Source organism: Panulirus ornatus, chromosome 9 (assembly GCF_036320965.1).
Source record: "Panulirus ornatus isolate Po-2019 chromosome 9, ASM3632096v1, whole genome shotgun sequence".
In the NCBI taxonomy this organism is placed as follows: domain Eukaryota; kingdom Metazoa; phylum Arthropoda; class Malacostraca; order Decapoda; family Palinuridae; genus Panulirus; species Panulirus ornatus.
In genome coordinates, this window is record NC_092232.1 from 56,730,705 (window position 1) to 56,748,199 (window position 17,495).

The window sequence follows — 17,495 nt, forward strand, 5'->3', positions numbered from 1 at the left end:
TTTCCTCCACGAGGCAGCGACATTCTCTCATCCTCAAGCGGAGGTTCTCTACTTGGGAGGTTTTAGCGCACATCACAGACAACAGTTGGAAGGTCCATACGCAGATATATATATATATATATATATATATATATATATATATATATATATATATATATATATATGTGTGTGTGTGTGTGTGTGTGTGTGTGTGTGTGTGTGTGTGTGTTTCCCTGGGGATAGGGGAGAAAGAATACTTCTCACGTATTCCCTGCGTGTCGTAGAAGGCGACTAAAAGGGAAGGGAGCTGGGGGCTGGAAATCCTCCCCTCTCTTTTTTTTTTTTTTTTCCAAAGGAAGGAGCAGAGAAGGGGCTGGATGAGGATGTTTCCTCAGAAGCCCAGTCCTCTGTTCTTAACGCTACCTCGCTGTCGCGGGAAATGGCGAACAGTATGAAAGAAAGAAAATATGTGTGTGTGTGTGTGTGTGTGTGTGTGTGTGTGTGTGCGCGCGCATGTTTGTTTGATTGTTTGTTTTCCACGCATAATAATTTGGAGAGAAAATGAGTAAGGAAAAAGAAATTAGTGTGAGAAGAAACAGGACATGGTACACATCCTGAATATGAGAGATGAAGACCATGGATGAACAAAGTGGGGTTTGTGTACATGAGACGGATGTTAACATGCAAGACCGTATGGAAGTGCAGTGAGAATATTCTGCCTCGGTCACCCTTCCAAACAGTAGAAGAGAGAAATGGACATATACAAAGTGGCAAATTCTCTTGTCAAACCTACGTCTCTTAGACAACATCTGACATAGTTACTTTGTCATTATCCTTAGAACATTCTATTTAGCTTTCGAGTCTGATTTCTCCTCCCCTAAGGACTTCCGTAACCATTGCAGCTTCTCCCTTACTATCAAAGCAATAAATGGATGAAACCATTTGCTTTTAGCTCAGTAATGGCCTATAGCCGCTTGTGTCCTTGGCACATTGGATACAGCCTCATAGATGCAATTTGTTGCTATGTTCTCTGACATCAGACTGTGGATGATACAAGGCACAAACACGCTGTATAACCTGTTAATGAATAATGCTTCTCTTGATTGTTATCAATTTCTTCAATGGGTAGAATATGCGTACACCTGGTGGTTGTTTTGAAGAATTTGCTTTAGAGAAATGTATACAAAGAGTAAAATTTGTGTGTGGCATTTACTGATCTGGAAAACGCGTATGGTGGGGCTGATTTAGATGCCTTATAGAAGGTTATACGATAATATGACGCAGGAGGACGTTTACTAGATGCAGCGGCTGTTATTAGGAGAGCAAGGCATATGTGATGGGAGGAAAATGGGTGATTCTAAATGTAGACGGATCTTTGCCAAGGGTTTCTGATGTTAACATGGGTGTTTAACCCGTTTATGGATGCTGTGGTGAGGGAGATTAGTACGAGGGTCATACTGTATCTATAGTATGTTGAGTATGGGGTTGGCTGGGAGATGAGCCAGCGGTTGTTTGCAGATGATATGGCTCAGGTGGCAGATTCCAGTAATAAATTACAAAAGCTAGCGTATGAATTAGTGTTTGAAAGGAGTATGTTGAGAGTTTATGTTAGTAAGATTGAGGTTATGTGGTTTAACAGAGGGAAAGATAGACTGGTCTGAGTGCACGTTTGAGTGATGAGAACATAGAAGTGGAGTGTTTTAGATACATGAGATGGATATAGGGGGATTCAAGTGATCCATTGGGTGAGTGAGGGGCCAAAGTTCCAGGGTGCAATATGGACTATGTGTAAAGAAAATTCATTGTGTGTGAGGGTAAAGATTATTATGTTTGACGGTATTATAGTCCCGATAGTGTTGTGTGGGTGCGAGTCTTGAGCCTTAAATGCAAAAGGAGAAATGTGAGTGTGTTGGAAATGAAGATGTGAATAACAAGGTGTGGCGTAAGAAGGGTTGATCATGTGAGGAAAGACAATGTAAGAGAGAGGTGCGGTAGTCATCGTAAGTGATGTATGATTGACGAAGCTGAATGGGGTGTACTGAAACGGTTTAGGTATATGTAAAAAACTAATGAAAAGAAACTGATAAAGAGGACATACTTGTCAGAAGACGAGGGAACAGAATGACTGAAGAACCTGAAAAGGAGATGGAAGGAGTGAATAAGGGTTTAAGTTATCTGGGTCAGGACATGCAAGAGGGTGAGAGGTGTGCAAGGTACAATTTGAGCGATGTGGAGTTCAGGGAACTACATGCTGTCAGTGGGCTGAACTAGGATATATGATAAGATCAGGGGTATGCTATATGTGGTACTACTATAAAAGGAAGAATATCTCTGCCTAAAATGACTGTATACACTTGATCGCCTGAAACTTCATCCATTAACCATTACCTCAGCAGACACATATATCATTTCAACTTCGCTCCAGTTTCGTAAAACTTGACCCATTGGAAAGACATTAGGCCACTTTAGATGTAGTAATGATGTCTTCTTCTTACGTTATCATTTTAATGGTCTGGTTATAGTGCGCTCTCTTACTGTGTCTGATCTGGGAGAGCCACCCTTCTTTACTACAGCCATCATCATCCTCTCCAACATTATATCGTAATACACATTCATGTCTGAGTTTCCTTACATGATTACTCCAGACCGACAAGTCTTATAACTTACTGATTCTTTCCTGTGGTATTCTACGTGTCAACATATGTTAGTAGTTACAGAGTAACAACAAAGTCATAAATGCTATTTGTGTCTACATTTCATGAATGTTTGCGGTAATATGATGCTTCAAGGAGTATGAGAATGTCACTAGAGCAAAAACTAACAGGGAGGTTGTGGGCATACAGAAATATCTCTGTAAATAGATATGTGAAGAGATAGATTCATGTGGCGTACTATGACTATCTTCTTTGTGCGTATTTCTAGATTCTCACATACCCACGATATGGGTTGTCTAAGCATATCCTTACTTCTCCTGGGAAGAGTAACATAACACCATCACCAGGATGATCTAGATCATCAGTGTACATTATGTATTGTCACTTGAGACGCTGATCACTTCACAGGATCCCTTGCGTTAAGAATGGATCATTTCCATTATTATCGTCTGTAGTTTTTTTTTTTTTTTTCATACTATCTGCCATTTCCCGTGTTAGCAAGGTAGCGTTAAGAACAGAGGACTGAGCCTTTGAGGGAATATCCTCATTTGGACCCCTACTCTGTTCCTCTACTGGAAAATTAAAAAAAACCAAGAGGGAAGGATTTCCAGCCCCCTACTCTCTCCCCTTTTAGTCACCTTCTATGACATGCATGGAAAACGTGGGAAGCATTCTTTCCCCCCTAGCCCCAGGGATAATTTTAAGTGATCGGGGCCTGAACATAAAGAGGGTGAAAGGTGTGCAAGGAATAAAGTTAATTGGAACGATGTGGTATACCGGGGTCAACAAGCTGTCAATGGATCGTCTGTAGTATTGTCATTATTATTATCATTCCTATTACACGTAAGTTAACACACACACACACACACACACACACACACACACACACAAACACACACACACACACACACACACACACACACACACACACATACACGTTACACGAACAAGGACACTAACACAGTGACCATAGCAAGAGGAGTAGGAGGTGAAGCAGTGACTAGTGACCTGTGTATACCAGCGTGACCGTGATGACCCGGAGGTGTGGTAGTGAAGAGTTAAACTGTCTGTACCACAACGAGCCACATGGGGAGCAGTGGAGGATGGAACTGTCTGGTCACACTTAATAGTGATAACATGGAGTGTGAGCAGTGATGTGTGGCACTGTCTGTGGCCCTGTCAGCGTAACAACTGGGATGTGGAACAGTGACGAGTAGACTGTCACAACTCGCATCACTGTGACGAGTTGGAGGTAGAAGTTACGTGTATAACTGATCCCGCGTCACCATGACGAACCAGAGATGGGTCAGTGAGGAGAGGAACTGTCTGTACATGTACCACCGTCACGAGACGGAGGTGGACAGTAACTTGAGAGCTTATATGAGCCCGCGTCGCCATCACGAACCGGAAGTCGGGCAACAATGAATGTAACTGTCATTACCTGCGTTACCGTGAGGAGCCGTTGGTGGAACAGTGACAAGTGGAACTGTCTGCACCCGCATCCTCGTGATGAACCGAAGATAAAGCAGTGATGAGTGGAACCGTGTGTGCAAGCGTCACTATGACGAGCAGGAGGTGGAGCAGTGACGAGTGTCTGTACCAGCGTCACTATGACGAGCAGGAGGTGGAGCAGTGACGAATGGAAGTGTCTGTACCAGCGTCACTATGACGAGCAGGAGGTGGAGCAGTGACGAGTGTCTGTACCAGCGTCACTATGACGAGCAGGAGGTGGAGCAGTGACGAGTGGAAGTGTCTGTACCAGCGTCACTATGACGAGCAGGAGGTGGAGCAGTGACGAGTGGAAGTGTCTGTACCAGCGTCACTATGACGAGCAGGAGGTGGAGCAGTGACGAGTGGAAGTGTCTGTACCAGCTTCATTATGAAGAGCAGGAAGTGGAGCAGTGACGAGTGGAAGTGTCTGTACCAGCTTCATTATGAAGAGCAGGAGGTGGAGCAGTGACGAGTGGAAGTGTCTGTACCAGCTTCATTATGAAGAGCAGGAAGTGGAGCAGTCACATGGGGAAGTGTGTGTACTCACGTCACGGTGACGATGGTCGTACAATATGGCCACTACAAGATGGTTACCATAATGTGGACCCCATCCACACTATCCACATGGCAGGGGAAGAGACCACAACCGTGTCAATACACACATCAGTAGCAGCGATTAACAACACTGGACAACACCACCAACCTGCGTGCCAACATGTGCACCATGTGATTACTGCTGTACATACGTCATAATTTGTATGTATTCCTTTGTATCACTCTTGTCAGCACGCTTGATGACGTTACACTCAACACTAACATGATCTATAACGTCTGGATGGACATGAAAAGACAAAATTGGTTGTCACAAATCTAGGAAATTGTTAGTGTTTATCGTGAATGAAAAGTGAGCTTTTATCCAGTGTTTATTCACTGAAAGTTACCCACATCAATCTGGTAGAACTTAAAACACAATCTTTTGGCATGATAATTACCGGTTCCTTTGGCACATCAAGCTACAATTATTTTTAAGGGAAGGGTAATGAAATTATAAGACGATTAGAGCAGATTTGGGATTGCAAACCAAATTTAAGTGGAATCAAATTACTACTTCATTCAGCCGGGAGGAAAATTGGATTCCATCTGAGTTATGAAGGATCCTAATGCAATAACAGAACCACCTGAGCCTCGCAGGCTGACCATAGTACAATTTTTGTTTAGTTATTGACTTGAAAATATTTCCCTGCCTCTGCCTCTGTGACGACGGCTTAACCCACACATTTCTAAGACATCCACACACGCTCATATCTGTCTGGTGCATTCATGCTCCACCCACCCGATCCAAAATTCCCATACGCATCTACACCTTCCTAACATTCATATCCCAAACAACCTACAGTTGCTTGGGATTGGTGGCAACGGAAGAGTTGAACTGGTCAATATCAATGACCAAGTGGTTGTCATGAAGACTCTCCTAAAATTGAAAAACATTCCCGAATTGCTGAGTGAAGTCAGGATCCAGCGTGAACTAGCAGGCGCTGGAGGAGCCCCTGATATATATGGCCTGAGTCTGGAGCCTGCCAGGGTCTTCATGTCCTACACTGGAGAGACTTACGACACCTACATCAACAGCTGCACGCAGCGAGAACTCATCGAGTCTCTCATTATCGTGGCCTCCAGACTACAAGAAATCCACGATCACGGCTTCGTGCACACTGACCTCAAAACAAACAATATAACAGTCGAAGTTTCTGAAGATATCGACATCCACATTATTGACTATGTGTTGGCCACAGAAATAGACAACATCCTCATCTTCTCGGGCAAGAGTGGGAGACGACCTTGGTATGTACCCGAGTTGTATGAAGGAGTGCCATTGACCCCAGCCTGCGACGTCTACTCATTTGGAGAGATTATAGGCACCGTAACGAAGAAGGTGTCCGACGATGAGGTTATATGGGATCTTATCATGCTTCAAGCCGAAATCCAAGACGACAGTCCCACAGCCCGGCCTTCTCTCGACACCGTCATCACCAAACTGCGATTCATTGTTGAATCTCACTACTGAAGGGAGTGTCCAGTTTACTCCTCCAACATTGTAAAATAATACTATTTCTTTTTGTACTAAGGGATAATGATAATCTTATTGTACAATAGATTTTAAAAATATATACTGTTTTCGATCCTGCATGAGTGAGCTATCCTCCAGGTATCCAGGAAGCTGTACTAAGGTCTGGAAGACCAGCTGGTGGTTACTTCCAGCATTACTGCCTTCAGGGAAATTCAGTAGATTCGTGCACATATTCATGTTTAGCATTGATGGATTTTACTGCCAAGCACCCTGACATCGAAGAGGAATACAACCTTAATTTATTTCATGATCATATGGGTACCCAATCTGATGAGAGAGCTGTGGACATCGTTCAAGAAATAATTGAACAGGATCATATCGATGTTGATAATCTTGATGCAAGACCTATAACATCCATGGTCCAGGTACATTAAGACCCGTAACTTTCAGATTATCTCATTTTCATATAATGAAAGTAATGTTCTTTAATATAAAGAGACATATTTTTGCTGAATACCTCCCCCCTAAACCTTACCAATTGAATTACTGGGCAGCGATCCCAATATGCTGCTGTCACTGGATAAGGTATTGGGTGGTTCTCATGTTCGAAGATTATACGCTTAATAGGGAAAAAGTCACGATTTGATAAGATAAGGTTAGAGATTGTTTTCAGGAGGAGGAAGAGCGTGTAGAGTAGTCTCCTTCTTCCTCTGTAGAAGCACTTAGCACTTTTGCTTCTTCCTCTGGCCACAGTGACTTTCTCGTCTCCATTTTTTTCTTTGAGGACTAAGTAAAACTTCTCCAAGACCAAGAGAACTGAGCCGCTTCAGCTGAGACAGTCAGCCACGGGGGAAGATTCAGTGAAATGGTCAGAGATTTTAGCCCAGAGTATTCTGCTGATGATAACACAGCTCCTGGCAACAGCTGGAAGGAGCGGGATTCTTAAGTCAAGAGTATTCTGCTGGGAGCACAGCGCCTGGCAACAACTAAAGGGAATGAATATCTTCTGGTGAAACAGATTCAACAGAATTAATGATAATAAATGAACTGGTTATCTAGAAATTCCTCTTGTATCAGGCTACAGACTAACTGTCAAATTACAGAAAAGGTCTAATGCATTTTGTCCGTACAGGTGACGAGTGTCGCTTCAATGTCTTAAAATGTGCCACATTTGCAGTCGTATTTAATCTCACTTTTTTCTTTCCTTTACAAAAATACTTTTAGAAAACGGAGCCACCACAACACGTAATGAACAGCCGAGATGAACAACACGTCATCAACAGCCCAGATGATAAACAACACGTAATGAACAGCTGGGATGATGAACAACACGTAATGAACAGCTGAGGCGATGAACAACACGAAATGAACAACTGAGATGATGACCAAAACGTAATTAGCAGCTGATATGATGAACAGCACGTGATGAACAGCTGAGATGATGAACAACACGTAATGAACATCTGAGATGATGACCAAAACGTAATGAGTAGCTGATATGATGAACAGCACGTGATGAACAGCTGAGATGATAAACAACACGTAATGAATAACATGATAGACTACACGTAATGAACAGCTGAGATGATGAACAACAAGTAATAAGCAGCCGAGATGGTGAATAACACGTAATGAACAGCTGAAACGATAAACAACACGTAATGAACAGCTGAGATGATGAACAACACGCAATGAGCAGCTGAGATGAAGAACAACACGTAATGAACAGCTGATATGATGAACAACATGTAATAAACCGCTGAGATGATGAACAGCACGTAATAACAGCTGAGACATAAACAGCACGTAATGAGCAACTGAGATGATGAAAAACGCGTAATGAACAGCTGAGATGATGAACAACACGTAATGAACAGCTGAGATGATGAACAACACGTAATCAGCAGCCGAGATGATGAACAACACGTAATGAACAGTTGGGATGGTGAACAACACATAATGAACAGCTGAGATGATGAACCTCACGAAATGAACGGCTAAGATGATGAGCAACACGCAATGAACAGCTAGGATGATGAGCAACACGTAATGAGCAGCTAAGATGATGAACAACATGTAATGAACAGCTAAGATGTTGAACAACACCTAATGAACGGCTGTGATGATGAACAACACCTAATGAACAGCTGAGATGATGAACAACACATAATGAACAGTTGAGATGATGAACAACACGTAATGAACAGCTGAGATGATGAACAACATGTAATGAACAGCTGTAAGAATGAACACGCAATAAACAGCTAAGATGAACAACATATAATGGGCAGCTGAGATGATGACCAATGCGTAATGAGCAGCTGAGACGATGAACAACACGTAATGAACAGCTGAGATGATGAACAACACGTAATGAACAGCTGAGTTGATGAAAAACGCGTAATGAACAGTTGGGATGGTGAACAACACATAATGAACAGCTGAGATGATGAACCTCACGTAATGAACGGCTAAGATGATGAGCAACACGTACTGAACAGCTAAGATGATGAGCAACACGTAATGAGCAGCTGAGATGATGAACAACACGTAATGAACAAATGAGATGATGAACAACACGTAATGAGCAACTGCGATGATGAAAAACGCGTAATGAACAGCTGAGATGATGAACAACACGTAATGAACAGCTGAGATGATGAACAACACGTAATCAGCAGCCGAGATGATGAACAACACGTAATGAACAATTGGGATGGTGAACAACACATAATGAACAGCTGAGATGATGAACCTCACGTAATGAACGGCTAAGATGATGAGCAACACGTAATGAACAGCTAAGATGATGAGCAACACGTAATGAGCAGCTGAGATGATGAACAACATGTAATGAACAGCTAAGATGATGAACAACACCTAATGAACGGATGTGATGATGAACAACACCTAATGAACAGCTGAGATGATGAACAACACATAATGAACAGTTGAGATGATGAACAACACGTAATGAACAGCTGAGATGATGAACAACATGTAATGAACAGCTGTAAGAATGAACATGGAATAAACAGCTAAGATGAACAACATATAATGAGCAGCTGAGATGATGACCAATGCGTAATGAGCAGCTGAGACGATGAACAACACGTAATGAACAGCTGAGATGATGAACAACACGTAATGAACAGCTGAGTTGATGAAAAACGCGTAATGAACAGCTAAGATGATGAGCAACACGTAATGAGCAGCTGAGATGATGAACAACATGTAATGAACAGCTAAGATGATGAACAACACCTAATGAACGGCTGAGATGATGAACAACACCTAATGAACAGCTGAGATGATGAACAACACATAATGAACAGTTGCGATGATGAACAACACGTAATGAACAGCTGAGATGATGAACAACATGTAATGAACAGCTGTAAGAATGAACACGCAATAAACAGCTAAGATGAACAATATATAATGAGCAGCTGAGATGATGACCAATACGTAATGAATAGCTGAGATGATGAACAACACGTAATGAACAGCTGAGATGATGAACAACACGTAATGAACAGCTGAGTTGATGAACAACGCGTAATCAACAGCTGAGATGATGACTAATACCTAAAGAACAGCTGAGATGATGAACAACACGTAATGAACAGCTGAAATGATGAACAACACGTAATGGATAGCTGAGATGATGAACAACGCGTAATGAACAGCGGAGATGATGAACAACACGTAATGAACAGCTGAGATGATGAAGAACATGTAATGAACAGCTGAAAAGATGAACAACATGAACAGGTGAATTGATGAACAGCACGTAATGAACAGCTGCGATAATGAACAACACGTAATGAACGGCTGAAATGATGAACAACACGTAATGGATAGCTGAGATAACGAACAACACGTAATGAACAGCTGAGATGATGAACAACATGTAATGAGCAGCTGAGATGATGAATAACACGTAATGAACAGCTGAGATGATGAACAACACGTAATGAACAGCTAAAATGATGAATAACACGTAAAGGATAACTGAGATGATGAACAACACGTAACTAACAGCTGAGGAGATGAACAACACGTAATGAACAGCTGAGATGATGAACAACACGTAATGAACAGCCGAGACGATGAACAACCCGTGATGAACAGCTGAAATGATGAACAACATGTAAAGAACAGCTGAAAGGATGAACAACACGTAATGAACAGCTAAATTGATGAACAACACGTAATGAACTGCTGAGATGATGAACAACGAGTAATGAACAGCTGAGATGATGAACAACACGTAATGAACAGCTGAGATGATGACCAAAACGTAATGAACAGATAAGATGATGAACAACACGTAATGAACAGCTGCGATGAGGAACAACATGCAATGAACAGCTGAGAGGATGAACAACACGTAATGAACAGCTTAGATGATCAACAACACGTAATGAACAGCTGAAATGATGAACAACACGTAATGGATAGCCGAGATGATGAACAACGCGTAATGAACAGCGGAGATGATGAACAACACGTAATGAACAGCTGAGATGATGAACAACATGTAATGAACAGCTGAAAAGATGAACAACACCAACAGGTGAATTGATGAACAGCACGTAATGAACAGCTGCGATAATGAACAACACGTAATGAACAGCTGAAATGATGAACAACACGTAATGGATAGCTGAGATAACGAACAACACGTAATGAACAGCTGAGATGATGAACAACATGTAATGAGCAGCTGAGATGATGAATAACACGTAATGAACAGCTGAGATGATGAACAACACGTAATGAACAGCTAAAATGATGAATAACACGTAAAGGATAACTGAGATGATGAACAACACGTAACTAACAGCTGAGGAGATGAACAACACGTAATGAACAGCTGAGATGATGAACAACACGTAATGAACAGCCGAGACGATGAATAACCCGTGATGAACAGCTGAAATGATGAACAATATGTAAAGAACAGCTGAAAGGATGAACAACACGTAATGAACAGCTAAATTGATGAACAACACGTAATGAACTGCTTAGATGATGAACAACGAGTAATGAACAGCTGAGATGATGAACAACACGTAATGAACAGCTGAGATGATGAACAACACTTAATGAACAGCTGAGATGATGACAAAAACGTAATGAGCAGCTGAGATGATGAACAACACGTAATGACAGCTGAGATGATGAACAACACGTTATGAGCAGCTGAGATGATGAACAACATGTAATGAGCAGCTGATATAATGAACAACACGTAATGAACAGCTGAGATGATGAACAACACGTAATGAACAGCTGAGATGATGAACAACATGTAAGGAACTGCTGAGATGATGAAGAACATGTAATGAACAGCGGAAGGGATGAATAACACGTAATGAACAGCTAATATAATGAACAACACGTAATGAACAACTGACATGATAAACAACACGTAATGAACAGCTGAGATGATGAACAACACGTAATGAACAGCTGAAATGATGAACAACACGTAAAGGATAGCTGAGATGATAAACAACACATAATGAACAGCTGAGGTGATGAACAACCTGCTTTGTATTACACAAACGTTGTTACCTATGTTACTATCAGTATACTGTATGATTCATGTTATACCTGTTGTGTATTACACAAGCGATGTTACCTATGTTACTATCAGTACACAGGATGACTTATGTTATACCTGCTTTGTGTTACACAAACGTTGTTATCTATGTTATTATCAGTATACTGTATGATTTATGTTATACCTGTTGTGTATTACACAAACGTTGTTATTTATGTTACTATCAGTGTACTGTATGTCGTGTCATACCTTCTTTGTGTTACGCAAGCGTTGTTACCTATGTTATTATCAGTATACTGGATGACTTATGTTATACCTACTTTGTGTTACATAAACGTTGTTACCTATGTTACTATCAGTATACTGGATGACTTATGTTATACCTACTTTGTATTACATAAACGTTATTACCTATGTTACTATCAGTATACTGTATGTCGTGTTATACCTGCTTTGTGTTACACAAACGTTGTTATCTATGTTACTATCAGTATACTGTATGTCGTGTTATACCTGCTTTGTGTTACACAAACGTTGTTACCTATGTTACTATCAGTATCGCTTAGTATACTGTAATTAATGTATCCTAGACCCACCTCTGAAGGGAGTTTACCCTTGGGGTGCCTGAGCCCGCTCGCCTTCCCCCGTCACTCTCCTATGTTGATGTATTTTACCCACTGTGCGCTCTATACTGGCCTCCACCTACACCTAGATATGTATGTACACTTCACCTATACAATCACTGAGATGCTTTTTCTTTGGATATCCAGACAATAATCTTTCTTTTAATAAAAGAAATAACATTTATTGTATTGTAACAAACTTACCTCAATCTTCAACATTATCAACGTTACGAGCAGGTTTCTCAACTAATTGGATTATGGAAATATCAAGCAAATCTACGTGGATCCGCACCCGAAGCTGGTGGAAAGAGACATTCGCCCCAACCTTGCACTTAAGTCTTTTACGACAGAATCTTGTTCATCACAAATTTCTGCAAACTGATCATAAAATCTGTCGCCTTTCTCTGGTGTTTGCCCTACTGTTATTTTCTTACGAAGTTCATCTTTAATCTATGCAAAATGAAATCGACGTTCCCATCGGGTACATTTTATTCATCACAAGATTAAGATGATCTTTAACAAAGGCCAAATATTACCGCCTACATTATCTACCATGTTTTTATTAAAAATTATACCCTGGAATTGCGTATTAGACAAAGAAGTCTATCTATTTTATATCAAACCAAGATTCAGAAATAACAATCACATAATATCTTCTACAGATGCTTTCTCAGACTCTGACATTTAGTTACGTAGCCTCCAAACATTAACAATATCTAAAATACTTTATGTCATGAACCAATGACAGTAAAACAATGCACAGTTCAATATTAGTATTAGGTTCAGCGACAAGTGTAACACTGCAAACTGTTGCCACTCGTTACCACCACACATAAGTATTAAGGTTTTCTACACAGTCTAATGGCAATAAACAGACAACTTACCTACAGTGAGCTTATTTTAGGGAAAAGTCACTTTCCTTCAGGAGTTTCGTCACATTTGCTTGCAGCCAGTAACCTGAGCTCTCCTGGCTTAATGTTGAGGCTCTACATGTACTGTACTGTACGTCTGTACTTACCACCATGTATACTTAATTTTCTATGAAAATAACATATGTCCTGCTGTTGCTTTCATATGGAGATGCAAGTGAAATGACATACACTACTGATCAAGCAAGTAAAAAAAAAGAAAAGATTGATTAAAAGGTAATTTATTTCTTTGATAACATATCACTCATATAATAAACACGGTAAATCGATACTTTTTAAAAAAAATTATTGATATTTCTATAGTGAGAATTTTTACAAATCAAGTAATCTCTTTCACGGTTTACTGAGGCCATAATGATTTGATATGATCAAAAGGTTGTGGACATAAAGTTACATAAGTCGCAGACACCCACCAGAGATGATCATATGTGAGCAAGAGGGGAACACCTGTGTTACTATAAACCAGACCTGGGAGTGAGGCAGTATGCCTTCCACACACTAGACCAGGCACTGGGCTGCTGTATTCTACACTCATCATGGATAATACAAGATACTGAATTTCCCATAAACCAGACTTAATGTTGAGATAGTTTGTCCTCAAACATCAAGACTGGCAACGTGTCTCTGTAAACCAGACCTGCAGAGAAGCTTGCCGATTGTGTCACTACACAACAGGCTTAGCACTGTGGTACTGTGTCACAAGGCACAGCACCTGGCACAAGGGTCCTGTAGCACCACACATACACTAAATCTGTGGTAGTGTCTCACCACACACCACACCTGTCACGAGGGTCCTGTACCACCATACAACACCTACACTAACACTGGGGTACTGATGTCACCAGACACCTCACCGTAGTGAAGGAAGGTCTTGTAGGTCGGCAATGAGGATGAGTAGTGTAGGCGGGTGGCGAAGGAAGTCAGTGTTGGCACTACAGCGCTGTACCACCACACCTACACTGACAATGGGGTACTGTCTCACCACACACCACATCTGACACTAAAATATTTAATGTCACACTGACCAGTATTGCACTGGCACTGAATTACTCTGTTCCTCACATACCAGACCTGGCAGGTAGTACTATGTCCCACACACCGCAAGCTTGTACCGGGATGAGGATACTGTGATAAGAGTTCCGTATCTCTGCTTGGGCAGGGCGTTCCTTCACACATCACATCTCACACATAGGTATTGTGTCCCTCACACACCAGACGTAGCACTGGGGAACTGTTCCTGCACACCACACCTGGAGCTGGGATCCTGTTTTCCCACATCCTGAAAAACAATGAACATAACTCTCAGCACTGGTAGGCTTCCTGTAGATCTTAAAGAATAACTAATCAAAATACCTAATTATCACCACATTAAGGAAAGGTGATTTGCCTTTGTGTTTCCATTTAGTCTTAAACTTGATGGTGGGATGAATCGTAATTCATTAAAGAACACATCACGATCTTGGTAAGATGGCCATAAGGACCACACATCGTTAACGTATCTTAACCATATTTTTGGACTGTTACTAACGGAAGTTTGGATCTCAGTCTCACAGTATTCCATGAATAAGTTACTGAGAATGGGAGTGAGGGAATTTATCACGGCTAAACCGAATTTCTTTCAATAAGAATTAGCCTCAGCATCTTGGAAAACGTTATTGTCAACAAAGTTTTATTAAGTCAATGAAAGTTTTTGAGGGTAGGGACATCTCAGCTACGTTAAAGGAAGAAGAATCTCGCCATATAATGTAAATAATAGATTAGATTTTGCTAAGAGGGCTAGGATCATTTATTTGCCTGATCATGAACTTCTTAGATTTAATATCAATTTCTCTTTACCAAAGTCTATATTGATGAAACCATTGCTTACTTAACCCTAAACACTATTGTCAATAATGAGGAATGGTTTTACTTTCCTCGGGTCCAACAGACACAGAGGAGAAAAAGATCTCATTACGATATACTAAACAAATTACATGGACTTAAGCTTTAATTTACCTTATTGAAATATACGAGTAAAGAGAACAAATATAGGAGTAGTTATTGTGTATAATGCAAAAAGTAAAAGATACGAGAAATGAAAAGAGAGAGGTAGAGAGAATTTGTACGTGTGTGTGTGTGTGTGTGCGTGTGTGTGTGTGTGTGTGTATTTTCAGGTCTGCCATTACATGTTAGTCAGATCAACAATTCCACGTACTTCAGGTGGAGTGAGCGAGGATCTTAAGCCGCTGCAACAATGTATTAAAGTGTGTAATAAGACTAATAGTATGTTTGGGTTCATTAATGGAACTGTTACCAATGAAACTACTAGAGTATTATTACAACATTATCTTGAATTGGTGAGACTCACATTTGAATCATGCGGTTTAGTTTTGGGCTCCATACTATGCAGTTAATAATGATTACTAGAGAGAGAGAGAGAGAGAGAGAGAGAGAGAGAGAGAGAGAGAGAGAGAGAGAGAGAGAGAGAGAGAGAGAGAGAGAGAGAGCACAAATGCGAATAACATAAAAGATTCCTGGAATTAGAAACCTCACTTATGAAGAGAGGCAAAAAAGGCTGAATTTGCAGTCATTTAAGAGGAGAATGTCTAGAGGGGATGTGAATGAAGTTTTTGAATAAGTGAAGACCATACATACAGGTAACATGAATAAAGTTCTTAGAATGACGCCACTGGGTAGGACCAAAAATGATGGATTTAGATAGATTCAGGTCGGATGTGGGTAGATATTGGTTCGGGAATAGGGTAGTAGATTTATGGAACAAGCTGTCAAGTACAGTAGTTGAAGTTAGATCTTTAGTTAGCTTTAAACGAAGGTTGGATGTGTTTATGGGTACAGGCAGTTGGTTTGTGGACAGACTCAGGACCTGTCTAGCTCGGGCCAATACGCCTCTTGCAGTGTCCTTACTTCTCATGTTCTTATGGTATGTAGTTTTGTAATATACTCTATAATACAGTTGGACTATGTATCCCTGATAATACCTTTGTATTTTTCTAGACAGTTTTCTTGTATAGGCGTTATTATTAAAATACAATCCCAGAGGTAGAACAAACATACATATAAACCAGTACAAACATTAAATGATTTTTTCATCCAAACATTCTAATATATATATATATATATATATATATATATATATATATATATATATATATATATATATATATATATATATATATATATATATATATATATATATATATATATATATATATATATGTATATATATATATATATATATATATATATATATATATATATATATATATATATATATATATTTTTTTTTTTTTTTTTATACTTTGTCACTGTCTCCCGCGTTTGCGAGGTAGCGCAAGGAAACAGACGAAAGAAATGGCCCAACCCACCCCCATACACATGAATATACACACGTCCACACACGCAAATATACATACCTACACAGCTTTCCATGGTTTACCCCAGACGCTTCACATGCCTTGATTCAATCCACTGACAGCACGTCAACCCCTGTATACCACATCGCTCCAATTCACTCTATTCCTTGCCCTCCTTTCACCCTCCTGCATGTTCAGGCCCCGATCACACAAAATCCTTTTCACTCCATCTTTCCACCTCCAATTTGGTCTCCCTCTTCTCCTCGTTCCCTCCACCTCCGACACATATATCCTCTTGGTCAATCTTTCCTCACTCATTCTCTCCATGTGCCCAAACCATTTCAAAACACCCTCTTCTGCTCTCTCAACCACGCTCTTTTTATTTCCACACATCTCTCTTACCCTTACGTTACTTACTCGATCAAACCACCTCACACCACACATTGTCCTCAAACATCTCATTTCCAGCACATCCATCCTCCTGCGCACAACTCTATCCATAGCCCACGCCTCGCAACCATACAACATTGTTGGAACTACTATTCCTTCAAACATACCCATTTTTGCTTTCCGGGATAATGTTCTCGACTTCCACACATTTTTCAAGGCTCCCAAAATTTTCGCCCCCTCCCCCACCCTATGATCCACTTCCGCTTCCATGGTTCCATCCGCTGACAGATCCACTCCCAGATATCTAAAACACTTCACTTCCTCCAGTTTTTCTCCATTCAAACTCACCTCCCAATTGACTTGACCCTCAACCCTACTGTACCTAATAACCTTGCTCTTATTCACATTTACTCTTAACTTTCTTCTTCCACACACT